Source organism: Callorhinchus milii, unplaced genomic scaffold (assembly GCF_018977255.1).
Source record: "Callorhinchus milii isolate IMCB2004 unplaced genomic scaffold, IMCB_Cmil_1.0 Scaffold7, whole genome shotgun sequence".
NCBI lineage: Eukaryota > Metazoa > Chordata > Chondrichthyes > Chimaeriformes > Callorhinchidae > Callorhinchus > Callorhinchus milii.
This window is the reverse complement of record NW_024704748.1, coordinates 9,588,847-9,604,268: the sequence shown is the minus strand read 5'-3', so window position 1 is coordinate 9,604,268 and position 15,422 is coordinate 9,588,847.

Genomic DNA, 15,422 nt, shown 5'->3' with positions numbered 1-15,422 from the left:
GTCCCCAGTGGTAGAATATAATAATAATAATAATAATAATAATCCTTGCATTTGATACAGCGCTTTTCACGTCGGGAGGACGTCCCAAAGCGCTTCACAGAACACACTGTAAAGTGAATTGACTGTATATTTGTGGGCGAACGCGGCAGCCAATTGCGCACAGCAATGTCCCACAAACCGTCGTGGATTGAAAATGACCAATTTATTATTGCTTTTTTGGGGTTTTGGAGGGATTATTATTAGGCGTGTGGAGTAAGGAAACTTGCCCAGGGTTTCGCCCTGTGCCTGGAATTGAACTCAGGTCTCTCGCTTGCAAAGCGAGTGCTCTAACCACTGAGCTACAGGACTCCACAAATTCACAATAAAAGTTCAACCAGGTCCACATTTACTCTGTTGTCTTGGCACGTCGTAGCGTCTCGAATTCAGCAAATGCTTCAACGGAGTCTTACATTAGATTTTTTTTAATGGTGTCTGGTCAGCCTGGTGTCTTGATAGATGGGGAAAACCATCATCAAGCTTAAGAGTTTCTAAACCGAGCTGAAAATTCCATGCATCCCACCTACACATGGAAATTCCAGCAATGAATTGTTGGAACGGAACGCGCACTCTCTCCTTGAAAGAAAGCATTAGGCGCAAATTGGCAGGAGCCAGGCTTGGGGACCCCAGAGTGTTGGTTGGGGTACTGGGATCTAACCAGCCAAAACACAACAACTTGCATTTATATAGCCCCCTTCACATGGGGCAGCGCCTCAGAGCGCATAACTTGTCATTGACATCACTGTCTGGCGAGCTTTCCCATTGCTTGTCCAGCTAGGACCACCCTACCTGTTAAGAGCTTTGGCTTGAGGACCCCAGAGTGTGTGTTAAAGTACTGCTGGAGTCTAACCAGTTAAAACTGCACAGCTTGCCATCGATATTGCAAGCTTTCCCGCTGCTTCATTTGAGGCTGGCTTTCTGTATGTTCTTTGAAGAACTACTTTTGACCTCCTTGGTCAATTCAAACATCCTCTTTGCATTATTCTCAAAGACAGTCGACACAGGGACTGTACTGCTTAATATTGAACAAGTGTGGAACTGACCCTCCGAGAACAGAAAGGTTCTGGGTTTAAATTGGGGGCTTATGCTGAATTTGAAGCAAAGTTAGGGGGCTCTGCTTTGATGCACCAATTTAACCTCAGTTTCCTTGGGCTGGGAGGAGGCGGGCGGAGGGGGGAAGGTCAGCCAGGGTTCTCACGCCTGATTGCTAATCAGTATGACCCTAATGGAACCGTGAGTGGGGGTGGAGCCTGACTGAGGACAAGGTCTGGCTCAGGTGTGATGTTTCTCCCAACCCCCTCCTCACAAAATCAACTAGCCTGGCAATGCTCACGGTCTGAACTCACAATTGTGGGAGATGATGGAGGGTAGCCAGGTCACATGATATTTATATGGATACAGCCAGGTGCAAGCTGCAATACTACAGTGAAACACTTCGCTCAGCACCAAACTGAGAACTGACAAACCCCAGCCTACATAAGAAATATTTATTAGCTATGAACATATCAGGTGTTTATGTCATCCTCTTGACTTGCAGCGGCAGCACCTTATAATCCTCGACTCTGTGGCACTTAGCTGAGATGAGCAGATCACAGGAGCTGGTTTTAGAGGCCTTTTTGTTGACTCCAGCAGCCGACAGCGGATTTCTGTATTGGCAGCAAGTCAGTAATACACGGCCTTTGAAGCCAAGTTCCTCTTCTGCTGAGAGCTCTCAGTGGGCTCGTATCCTGAGCTATGTCAACAGTTGGCATCTGCCTTCTTCCCTTGGAGTCAAACAGTGACGAGAGTGTTATAATTGATTGCGCAAATAATTAATTTATTGTCGCAAGCAGCCGTCAATCAAAACCTCACACTCTTTTTGCACCCCAAGTCAGCAGGCCACCCATAAGCGAAAACAATAGGACGAAGTTGTGATTGGCTCCATAATTTTGGCACGCTGTAGTTCATTAGCGAAGTCAAAGCTGGTACCCGTTTGGTTTGTATTGTGGTTCTGTGCAACTTGTGCAGAGACACTGTACTGCATGTTTAATGTGAATCTACTCTCATCAATGTGACTGCGGGACAGTTTTCTTTTGCAGGGTTCCTGAGTGGGAAGTAGTAGCAAGATACCGTGCTGTAAGGATATGATTTCCGACACTTTGTAAGAGTTCTTTTTGTAAAGTCTCATTGCAAATAAAAACAGGACAAATCTCAGGAAAGTGATTGAAACTGAGCCCCAGCTTAACCTTAGCAATATGATCAATGGCAGGAGCACTGCTGCTCTAATTTTATCACGAACAGTCTCGCAGATTATAGAGTTTACTTGGGATGTGCAGAATGTAACTTGTTCCCTGCTGTGTGAAAATGGTAATTCTGCCAATAGTGCTGCTATTGGAATTATTACATAATTATAATGATCCTTACATTTGATATAGTGCCTATCACCTCAGGATGACATTTTAAGGCATTTCACAGGATGTATTGTAAGTGGAGTTATTGTGTATTTTGCAGGCAAATTGATATTAATATCACTGTTATCAATAGTATCATCTTAGCTTCATGTTGGCTTAGATTAGTTGGTAGCACCATTCAGGCCAGGTATTGGCTAGTGGAGAAAGCCTGACACTTGTGGAAACCTTCGCTTCCCCACCAATAAAAAGGGAAAAGAGTCAACATGTTTTCAAATCAAAAGAGGAAGAAAATTTAGAGGGAACTATTTAACTATCCCCGCACCCCCACTCACAAATCTTTAATGTATCCTTTAATGTAGCCTTCCAGCCGACACATATAATGACCTAGATTCCAAAGTTTTTGCCCAGGGCTGAACCACATGCTTCATAAATATACATTTTAGAAAAAGATGGAATGAATAATTCAAACCAAAAAAGGAAGCTGGTGGGATTTACTGCAGAAAGGTGGGATGTTTTGGTCTCAGCCTGAACTATGCCACATTCACGATTTTGGTCATTGGTGGAGTGGGAAAGGTAAGGATGGTGTGGAGCAGAGACAGAAAATGTTGTTGGATACCCTTTTAAAAAAATAAAGACAAATTAACAAGGACCAAGGAAACAGGATCAAGAGCTAGAAAAGCAGGAAGTAGGGAGTATTGACCAGAGGGTTTTTGGTTGGATTGTTTGATTTGTAATTTGTGAGCTAAGAATAAAAGAGTTTTCTACATGTTGAGTGTTGAGAACATAACAAATGTCTGGGGAAAACTCTTACAATAATCTTTTGTCGGTTTCTGATCCCATTTCACCCATTATAGTCCTTTATGTTCTCGTTTTTATGTTGCAAATTGTACAAACGCTGTTTAATAATTGTAAAACCAGCTATTTAGCCAATATTTTCCACTTAGCCTTATTTCCATGAAGACCTTTCTGCATCAGAAATACGTGATCAGAATAAAGCTGCAAATAATGATGTGCTTAAATTCAGCCTGAGCAAAAACTGGGACTGCAGAGTGCAGAATGGAGAGGATTCATGAATTATATATAGGGTGCACCGCAGGACTGGATAACATACTGTAAACAAACTGCTAAATGATGCATAGCTCCTGGATCTCAGACGTGAATGAAACATGAAGGTGGTGGTTTAGCAATAACCACAGAGCCTGTCATTTAGCTTATAGCCATATTATATACAACAACCAATTGCATTTATACAGCGCCCCTCACGCAAGGAGTAAAGGAAGTCCTAACACCTATGGTATTAAAAAATTTGAAGACTATGGGGAAAGAGCAGAGGAGTGGGACTAATTAGATAGCTCTTTTAAAGAGCCGGCACAGGCACAATGGGCCGAATAGCCTCTTTCTGTGCTATGCACAGATTGATAGTTATAATAATTCTTACATTTACTACAGTGCCTTATCATGTCATTGAAACATCTCAAAGCACTTCCCAGAATATATTAAAGTGAATTGTCTGTGTATTTTGTGGGTGAAAGCGGCAGCCAATTGTGTGCAGCAGTGTCCCACAAACAGTGGAAGTGACTGTTTTAGTTTTGAAATGTTTTGCCTATAAATTCTCTGGCATTCTAGCTGATATAGACACGCAGTAACCTAGGGGAGAGAAACCACTTGGAGATGGTGTCGCCCAGGTCACTGCAGACAAAACAAATGACACCTCAAACTCTGAAACTGCGGCTGGGAATACAGAAGGGAGGGGTATAGAGCTGAGGTTCATGTGAAGTACAAGCACCAGCACAGACCAGTTGGGCCAAATGGCCAATTTCCATGAAGTATCACTCCACGTAACAATTTGATGTAACGGAAGCAGTCGTCATAATCCTACATCATTATATCCAACATCAGAGATAAACCTCATTGATAAATGAGATAAAGTGTCATTGAAAATAGGTTCAGAGCTCCCCCGGTGGCTTAGTTGGTTGATATCTTTCAAGGCATCAGTTAAAGCACTGCAATTGGCTTGGTGGCGTGTGTGCTATTACTCTGGTCACTGCCCAGTGGTCAGTGCTTCAACGTGCCCTGTGTGCAGACATTGGGTGAGGACAGGATGGGCTTCAGTCGTGCTGCCCACTCATTAATTATGAGCTTTGGGGCGAGATACATTCTCATGGAACTCTCCCCAGCATCAGCCAGTGCCTTCAGCAAAGGAGGAGGCAAGACAACCAGTAATTAAAATACATTCAACTGAAATCCATTTGCAAAACATCCACAAGAATGTTTCATTACATCACCTACCACAAATAATAGATTATGCAAAAGTCATATCTCCAATTGTAAAGCTAGTTATGATTCATAGGTCAGGGAGTGTCTTGTTAACTTAAGAGAAGCATTTTCTCTTGTTTGCTCATTCTCTCGTATTGTTGCTCTGCTTCTCTCTTCTTTCCCTTGCTCTTCCTTTTCTCCTTTTATCTTTTTACTGCCTCTGCCTTTTCTCTCATGCATTGCTCCTCGTCTTCATTTCTCTGTTCCGCTTCAAATTAAGAGGAGACATAATCCAGATCTTTACAATGATATGCAAATGTCCTTATAGTATATAAATTTAAAATGAAAAATCTTCATGTGGCAATAGAAATTGGAGGATTAATAGTAATCCTTGCATTTGATGTAGCTCCTTTTCATGTCATCGAGACATTTAATAATAATAATAATAATAATGATAATTCTGGCAGAAACAGTCATGGATTGAGAATTTGAAAAATTTTCACAGGATTTACTGTTGAGTGTAGTAACTGTAATTTGTAGGCAAATGCAGCAGCCAATTTGCACACAGCAATGTCCTAGCCACAACAACAGCAACACATTACATTTGTATAGCGCTTTCATGTTGGGAGGATCTGATGGGATGGCAAACATCCATGAAGTGAATGGCCAATGTTATCTGGCGGATTGTTGGCCAGAACATTGGAAGAAACTCCCTTCTCTTTTCAAATAATGCCATGAAATCTTTACCATCAAACTGATCACGCAGACAGGACCTCTGTTAAACATTTCAACTGAAGAACGGCAACTCCGACAGTACAGCACCTCCCCCCCCCCCCCCCCCCCCCCACACACACACTGCACTTCAGTGCGAGTTCAGAGTGTGAGCTCAAAGTCTCGACAATGGGGTTTAAACCCACAATCTTCTGATTCAGAGGCGAGTACTGCAGTCTGAGCCAAGCTGACACCTAAATGTGTCACCTAAATACCTAAATGTGAAGAATAATGGTCAGATTCCCAACAAATAGTGCATCAATTAACGCCTTCAAAAAAGCACTTAGCAAAGCAATGTGCATATTGGAACATATATAAATTTGGATTAATATGAGCAAATATCCTTCTGGGTCTTCTAGTTTCTGGATCTGGATTTGGTGGGTGGAAGGTTACTTGTGTAGAGGGAAGAAGGAGATCACTTCAGAAACACACATACACATATTCGATGATTCACCTGCATTACCTTCGTTATAGTCTACTCTTGCGATTTACTATAGTAATGTTCTCGTGTTAAAATACTTAATATCAAGTGTTTTCTTTTTTTAAAGAATCGTCATATGTTATGCGCACTGTTCTATATATTTAATGGGTCAGCAGAAAATTAGGTGACTTTTGAAGAAAAAATAAATTATCAAAGGGGGGATGAACCTTCGAAAAAACCTTGCAACTTTCACCTCTGTAACCTGGGTTCAAATGCAGTTGAGATTGCTGTAGTACTTACTTTGTCAAAACAAATCCAAACAATGACAAATGCTGGAGGGAAAAGTGTCATCATAACATAAAACTACCTGCAGTAAGTGAAATAAACACTAATTTGGATATTTTTCTCGATGAGGAGCGGAGTTCCTCTTTGGTTTCAGTCAATGCAAAGTCTTGGGGCATTCTAGAGACAGCTTCACTCTACACCTGCTTCTTAAATATACTATGAAGCTATCTCGCTACTTAAAACCCGCACCAAGTCCCACATCCCTCACTTGTTGGAATACCCCAAAATTCAGCAATCATAACAAAAAAAAGTCAAACGAAATATATCCACAATAAAGAGAATACTTTGAAAGCTAAATAAAAAGGAAAGTCTCGGCGTGGGTAAGGGAAACAGCCCGTCTCTGGAATGAATCTATTGGAATTTTTACATAGCCCTGCGGGGCGATTGGGACACGGCTTTGCAGACAAACTATAAATAAGATTGTTTGCTTTTAAAAGCTGAATAATGATATTTAAGTGATGGGTCCTGAGCAGATTCATCAATCAAGCCGGTTTGGAGCCCGACAATGTAATTCAATAATGCTAAGGGGGTTTCGACGTGCAGATGGGCAAAACCTATGGCTTGCCGGTAACTTACTAGTGCAAACCAGCCTTAAGAACTGGGAAGAGAATGATTGATTATTGTGTATTAAAGTGTACAGTAAAGTATATTGAACTGGGAGCGCGGCTTCGCTAGTTTCCTGATAGTTTCTAAAAGGTAAGGAAGGCATCAACAGACTTCTTTGGATCAAGTGCGTGAGAATAATATTGGAGGTGGGGAAAAACTGCATGGCTTTGGGGAAAAATATATATCGATCATTAACTTAGTTAACGGGAGCGGTTAGAATGTAAAGGAAGATGAACGCTGACTTTAAGTTGTTGCAACAGACAAGAAGTTTGTAACATGGGTGTTTGCCTTAACCACGCCGCTCAAACCTATTTAACTTGGGTTTCTGTGAGCTTGTGTGACCTTAAAAAAAACCTGCAGAATTAATTATTTGGATAAAATTCGGATTGAGTTACCAAATAATTCTATCGGGTAGTAAAGAGTGTTACCCGAGAGAACTATTTAGTAGCTAAACTCTATTAAATATAATATATATATATACATATATATAAATTTGTTATTTAACACTATTAAAGCGCCATTGACTCTCGCGTCTGAAAGCACTGTTAATTTCTCTTTGGAAACTCTGGATGTAACTCGAAAGTCTTTATATATATAATATATACATATCCTTGCATTTGATATAGCGCCTTATCGCGTCGTTGAGACGTCTCAAAAAGCGCTTCATAAGATGCACTGTAAACTGAATTGACTGTATTTTGTGGGCGAAACTATAACTACCTTATTATGTAAAAAAAACTTACAATCATTTATTTAAGACTTGTGAGACATTGTAATAGTGTCAAAACTTTTTGGTCGCCCTGTGTATATATGTATATATGTATATATATATATATACTGTCATATATATATGACAGTGTGTATGTTTATCGTGGTTTCATTGACAAAAAAAAGCTGCAAATACAAAGCAGTCAGTCGGGCAGTCAGAATAGGTGACACTGGTGGAGACTGATGCCATTGTGAGGGTAACACAGAGACAGACAGACACAGACAGACAGACACAGATACAGACAGACAGACAGAGAGGACAGTTTGGTCTGTGTTCCTGGGGGGGAGAGTTTGTTTTACCATTTTGAGTTGTGCGGTCGATCCATCAAATTATACAACGTACAGCATCACCTTTTTTTTTGTTGGGGGGGGGGGGGGGTAGGGGGGCGGATATGGCCCCCAATTGGAAAGAAGTTAAATGTATATTTCATGTGGATAGTCATGTTTTTTTTAACCAGATTCCGAGGTATCCATCTATAGCCATACATACAGCAAACTGCAGACACCGTTAAAATCGTTCCTTATACAAGCCCTTGTCATAGCAGTCTCAATGAATTAAACGTCCACCCACTTCAAAGAGCTGCTATTTCCCTCGTACCCTGTTAAAGATTGTGATATTAGTGCTCTTCTCTTACATGATTATTTTTGCAACATTTTAAATCGCTAGAAAACTGTTTGAAAAATGTTTTATTTTAAGATATGGATGTACGACGACGGATTATAACGATGGCCATTTGAATGACAATGTGTGTGTGTGTGTGTGGGGGGGGGGGGGGGGTGCTCTGAATAAACTTTATATGTTTCATCCACAAAATGTACAGTCAATTCATTTTACAGTATATTCTGTGAAGCGCTTCAAGATGTCTCAAAGACGTGATAAAGCCGCTATATCAAATGCAACGATTATTATTATGTTTTCAATTAAATTTGTATAACCGGTCGATAAGCAATCCCTTTTTAACAAATCTACAGTATCTACTTGCTATTGACATTTATTGCAAATTAATAAATATATATATATATCAGGCCTGGCACTCAAACCGAATAAAATTGTTGCTCTTATTTATTTTGAGGTATTTATTTATCAAAGCTGGATTTAAAAGTTCTGGAAATCCATTGGATGTTAGTGAATTGTTGTAATTTTTTAAAATAAATATATATATAAAAGTTTCCAGAAACTCCTAGGATGACAGTTATGAAGCTGTGTGTGATTAAGGGAATACAATATCATTTTAAAAAAACATCTGCTTTACACAACGTTTAAAAAAATCGCTGCATAAAAATTATGTTGCAAATCGCTGGATCTTGGCTATGACTTGAATTATTATATGTGAACAGTTCGTAGGCACAACGATGCAAACAAAAACACATGGATTGGATCCCAGACAGAGCAAATATTGCAGGTATTTGAAATTGGCCCATTTTTAAACAAGAAGATAACAGATTTGTGACTTATGTTTTCTCTCTCTCTCTGTGAACAATGTAAATAATAATAATAATAATCGTTGCTATTGATATAGCGCTTTATCAAGTCGCTGAGACGTCTCAAAGCGCTTCACAGAATATATTGTAAAATGGATTGATTGTGTGTTTTGTGGGCGAAAGACGGCAGCCAATTGCCCCGCAAACAGCGGTGGATTGAGCGACCAATTTCTTTTCAAATCGTTTCACTAAAGTCGCCTCCCAGCAAAGACTTTATTTCTTTCTCTTCTTCTTTTGCAGAAGGTTGCATGCCAGGCGGCATCCTTTTTGTGTGTTTGTTTGTTTTTATTTTTTTTAAAAAAGGCAAGCTTGGCTTTTTAATATCTCTACTTGAGAATATTTCAATAATTATTCGGCTAATTTGTTGCAGAACTCGCCCCATTCACTCTGCCACGGGATCCCTCTGTTGTGCGGCCGATCTATAGCCTACGGGGGCCAAGTGTGTGTGTGTGTGTGTGTGTATGTGTCCGTCTGTCTCAAGCGCCGCTCTGTAATTTCCTTTGATGTTGGCTATTTATCAGCCAGCTCGCTATATTCGCAGTTATCAGTCAATTACCCTCCCTCCAACCCCCCTATCCCCCCAAAAAAAAACTTTGCTCACAGTTCTGACGTTCTGAGAATGACAATCACACGGCTCAGTTCTCCCTCTGAATAGTTGGCTGTGCTTAAAAAAATACATTAACAAAGATCATTTTTTTTTGTGTGTGTGTTTGTGTGGGGAGGGGAAAATCAGACAGTGAATTCTCATTTTGCGCAAATGTTTCCCTTCTCCGCAGTTCATTCTTATTCTTGTCATATTCATTCTTTTACCCCCCCCCCCATACGTTAACTTTTGTTTTCTTGCTGTCTCTGTTCTTGTTTTTAACACGCAGTTAATTCCACTCTGTGTGTTTTCCCCCCTTTAACTTCCCCCTCCCGTTTTCCGGTGTGCAGGTAAGACTTATGCACCTGGTTTATCATCCCGGACACTTGTGTTGGTTTGACTGGGAGAACTCTGACTCGGAAGGTCAGGGAAGGGGGGGGGGAAACTGTACAAGGGTTTTAAAGATCAGTTTAGTTTTTTCTTTTAAAAGGAAGGGGAAAAATGACCAAAAATGTAGAGATCACTGTTGTAGTTGGGGGTGGGGGGTGGGGGGGGTGATGGAGAGAGAAAGCAGGTGTGCTAGACGGATGTTTTGAGAAGTGCTCCATAAAACCACGCATCATGTGAGGGAATCTGCACTTGCACAAGGCATTGCATGGGAACCTCAGACATAAGGGCGATAATGTGTAGCGGCAACAGGCAGTGACTGACTGTGTCAACTAGTAAGGTCGCCAATGAATAATCAAAAGAGCCAGTGCCTTCACTGGGGGGGGGGGGGGGGGGGGGGAGGGGATGAAATACGGTCACGCTTCTCAAATAATGTCCTCCTCCGGGACCCCCGATTTCATAAGAATGTAGGATGCAGTTTAAAGCCCCCTTCGCGCCTATTTCTAAAGGATTGCAATGGGGGTGGGGGGGTTGGGGGGCAGAGAGAAGAGAAGCGAGCGATTGCTTTTCAGATCTGCTCACGATTGTTTATCAGTCATCTTGACAACGAACGTTTTTTTGCAAAAAAAAAAGCACACACACTCCCCGGCGCGGTTTCAAAGCATTGAAACTCGCATTTATGCGAAGGAGTTTATCTGCATAACAGAGGATGTGTGTGAGTGTGTGTGTGTGTGTGTGTGTATAGGGGAGGGGGAGAGGATAATTTGCTGGATAAATAATGCCTGTCTTTTTTTCCCCTAAAAAATCTTGTTTTCGTTCTCGCCCCCTCTCCCCCACCCACACTCATCCCCAGTAAAAAAAAACACCATGAAATAATTCCCCAAAACGTGCAGCTGTTGATGCGTGGTGGTGACTTTTCTTCTTTTTTGCCCCTCTGCTATGGAGGAGGCAATTTAAGGGAATTTTTTTGCTCTGAGTGCGTGTGTGTGAATAAAATGTGTAAGCATCGCAGCTGCAATGTGGAGAGATGGAAAGACAGATAGAGAAAGAAGAAAAGAGCACGAAGGAGCCAGGGCTGTCTGAATGTGCTCAAAGCCCTATTCTTTGGCTGGGACTCACGCTGATGCGCCTTTGGTCCGACTTTTCAAACGCGTTTATCACGCTCTGAGGGGCAGACACAGACAAAATGTAACGTTTTGCACCCTTTCTCTTCTCTAAACGCTTCAATTTGAGTATACATTTATTATTTTGACCTTTAGCTAGCAGAGGCTAAACATCAAAGCCAAACGATTCATTTTTTTAAGAAAGCTTTGTGATTTTGCTCAAAGGGGGGTGGGAGATGCACTCCCTTAAGAATTCATCTCCCCCTCTCTCTTCTCTCTCTCTCTCTCTTCAGAACCTCCAGTCACTGAAAGCGTCAGCTGTGAGATGCATATTGTTTTTTTAAAACAAATATTTTATGTTTTCTCTATATTTTTTAAAAAAATCAATTACCCCGGTTTGTGCAGCGTGGAAAGCAGGGGGGTTACAGAAGGCCTGATATTCATTGATATCAAGGGTAGGAGGAGAGAGAAGGGGAAGCATGTTTTTTTTAAATCACATCAGCCATGGGGGGGGGGGGGGGGGGGGGGGGGGGGTAAAATGCACCGGGCGTCAGGAGGTGAGGACATGTGTGAGCTGTCATCTGTTGCAAGTATGGGGGGGGAGGGGAGGGTTAAGAGAGGGTGCACAACCTAGCGAATAACATTAATATTACAAAAATACTTGCTAACATCAGCTTTACTGGATCAGCCTGCAGCAAGCCATTCCGAAAAGTCCGGTTCACGTTCTTGAACTTGAATCTACATTTCCCTGTTTTTTTTTAATGAGTTAAAAATGCTTCTATTTGGAATACTAACGCCGCACATCTTGTTTGAATTTTTAAAAAGGGTAATTTATATATATAATATATTTACAATTGTCATTTCTATGTTTTTCCCCCCTGCCTCTGCAGTATTTGGAATTCTCTGTGGTCAATAGAGCCAGGGGAATCCTACTGTGTATGCTCTTACTACAATCAAGGGATTGATTCCAGACTCCTTAGTTACTTCTGGCTGATTTTATATATTGTATTAAAATATCTGGTCACCCAATGTTCAACTTATTGTAAGCAAATGTTCGGGGAACGGTCCACAAAACGTTTGGATCAATCTGATCCCATGCTTTCACATTTTCAGAAGCAACAGGCTGGTTGGTTGGTGCCCGATGCTTTAACCAAGGTACAGAAAGTAAACAGGCAGACCAATGTACAACGTGTTAAATCGGCTTGTGCACACAACATACACTGTATATCCCATTTAGAGTGAACGAGACGCACATACACCTCAATGCACACAACACAGTAACTCTCGACAGAGTCTATAAGAACATAAGAATTTGTTAGGGGAAAGAAGACCAAGGTCCATCCATCCTGGTAGTCGCATGTCATGTCCCAAGCTGTATATTGTATCCCAAAATTTTATTTCCTAACAGAAATCCTATGATATGTATGCATGGTTCAGCAATGCTACCATTCAGATTAATACCTTCAACGCCATATGCACAGAGTGGAGACTATTCCAAACCCCCAGTTTTAATAACTCTGCCTCGGGCGACAATACACATCTTCAACAGAATGCTGTGGACTCCTATATCGATACTGTGTGTGTGTGTGTGTTCAAAAAAAGAGATGGTAAGAAGAGATAGTACAATTTCCTATTCAGATTATAACTTTGGATTCGCCTAATTTGGGACGTTTTTCTAGGGTTGATCTGAAAGTCTCCCTCACATAATAAACATCATACCCCTTGCATTTGCTACAGCGCCGTATCAACTCTTCGAGGCGTCTCCGAGTGCTTCACAGAATATATTGTAAAGTGACTGTATTTTGTGGACGAAACGCGGCAGCCAATTGCGCACAGCAGTGTCCCGCAAACAGTCGCGGATTGAGTGAACAAATTATTATTATTGTATATTAAATGTGCTGTCCATTTAGGAGAGACTGGAGAATGCCGTATCCGGGGTTGGGATTTTTTCCAGATTGTTTCTGAACATAGAACATTCATATTCAGTGTTTAGACAGTCACTACTGCAGAAAAGATGAGGGGAGATATTAGTCTGTGACATTATCCACAGCCCTAAATAAACCCTCATCTTAGAGCAAGCAAACAAATAACCGATGCACTCGATCTAATTTAAACTTTTAATAGATTTTTCCCACTGTTAGGGATATATACTGTGACATGACATGATTTAGTGTCTTTTTTTTTGCACAGATTAAATTTCATACTTTATAATAATAATCCTTGTATTTGACATAGCGCCTTATCACGTCGTTGAGACGTCTCAAAACCCCATCACAGAATATGTAATACTTTAAAGTGAATTGACTGTGTATTTTTTTGGGCGAAAATGTAGTTTCGCGTGAAGCTGGTTAAAGAAACGGCGGATTGTATTAGATTTTATGTTAATATTGACATTAAAGTCTTTCCAAAACTGTTCATTTATGTACATTTCCCAGACAAAGGTGCCTGGACATTTGTGCTTGGCTCATTTATTCAAACTCAAGGTTTGAAAATCATTCCATTTACTTATATCTCAAACCACAATTTTTCCTTTGATAAAAGCATCGTGTTTGGTGGTGTTTTATGCATATTTAACCGTGTACTTGTATTAAACCATTTTTAAAAAATATTATGTTGTAAAACTATCATCACTAACTAACACTGGGGGTAGAAAGAAACTTATTAGTCTAAGATTAGAAAACAAAAAATATTAATGGCAATATAATGATTCTTGCATTTGATACATAACCTTATCACGTAGTCGAAGCGTCTCACTGATTTTGTTGCAAACCCTAGTGTTTACGACGCTGTAAAGCTTATCACCTAACGGGACGGAAAGCAAAGAGACAGAGAGAAAAAAGCGACTGAAAGAGAAAGGTTCAACATCCAGAAATAAGGAGAGAAATAAGAGGTGACAAGGCAAAAGATAGAAACTGTTCCAGTCGTTTCCACTGGAGAAAGTAACAAGTTGAGTGATGGGAATTGTTAAAGGCAAGTTTCTATCAGGACAAATGATACTCGGGATTGTGATAAAGAAATCAGCACATGCTCAAATCCACGCAGAACTGGATGAGAAACGCCTGACACTGTTACTGGGAACACCAGAGAACAGGAGTAATCAAAGCAATAAAGAACAGGGACATACAATACAAGTAGAAGTGGGGGGAACCCCAAATACTTAGGCTATGAACAAAACAGATTGTAGGCAACGATAGATAGAGAGAGAAAAACTGGGTACAAGAATGAAATCCAGAAATAAATATAAACAGAAAGTTCGAGAAACGATTTTTTTTATATAAAAAAAAGACATGCGTTTTGAAGTTGAAGTTTACACAGGGAGAGAAACATCAAACAATGTAAAGTCTGGGTTTGTAATAAATAACCATAGGAGTTAACAGTAAATTGCGAGAGACAAATACATTAACTTCGCTGTGAGGAATAGATGGGATCAGTGTATCAAACAGAGGCAGGTTAGGGCGCCCTGGTGAATGTCAGGCCGTTAGTTAAGCACATAGTGTATTATGAAGCGAAGCAAATATTCTGAGGTCGCCAAGGGTTTCTTGCTGACTGGTGTCTCCAACCGCGTCGTCAAGTTAATGAGCTCTTGGTAGCCCATCATTATTTAATATATATATACACACACACACACATATACATACGTACGACGTTGACTATAAATTGCTTTTAGTTAAAAGTAACTTTAGACTGAAACTTTATAAGGCTATAGTTTAAACTTTGAAATGCTGTGAAACTGCCTGATTGTGGGAAAAAAAACAGAATATCGTTCTGCTCTGTTTGTCTGTCTGTCTGAGGGCTCTGCAAGACCCCTATCTATAAATTGGAATCAGTCACATAAGTTTTGAATAACACTCCCGGCCTCTTATCAGCACCAAACGGGTTATAGCACAGAGCAGAGCACAGATCTTCATCCCGTGCATTAAACTCTGACATTGGTCTACAGACTAAACTACTTAGTAACGTGTCGGGGCGCGGGGTCATTCTCTCATAAAGATTACGATCTGAGAGACGTTCAAAGAAGCAAAACTGACTTGGAAACACTTCCAGCGCCGACTTCCATCGCCTGTAGATTCAGGACTCTGTAGGTCAGACTGTGAGTGGGATCTCACCGTCAGTTAAATGGCAATATCGGGAGAGAGAACACACACTTACATAACAACACAGATCAGGAATCCTTCAATCTCCCTGGTTTATGTTAGTCGCTATATTATTGTCAAATACTGTATTAATATAATGTCTGTATTATACACCATATATAATTCATATAAACGCACAAT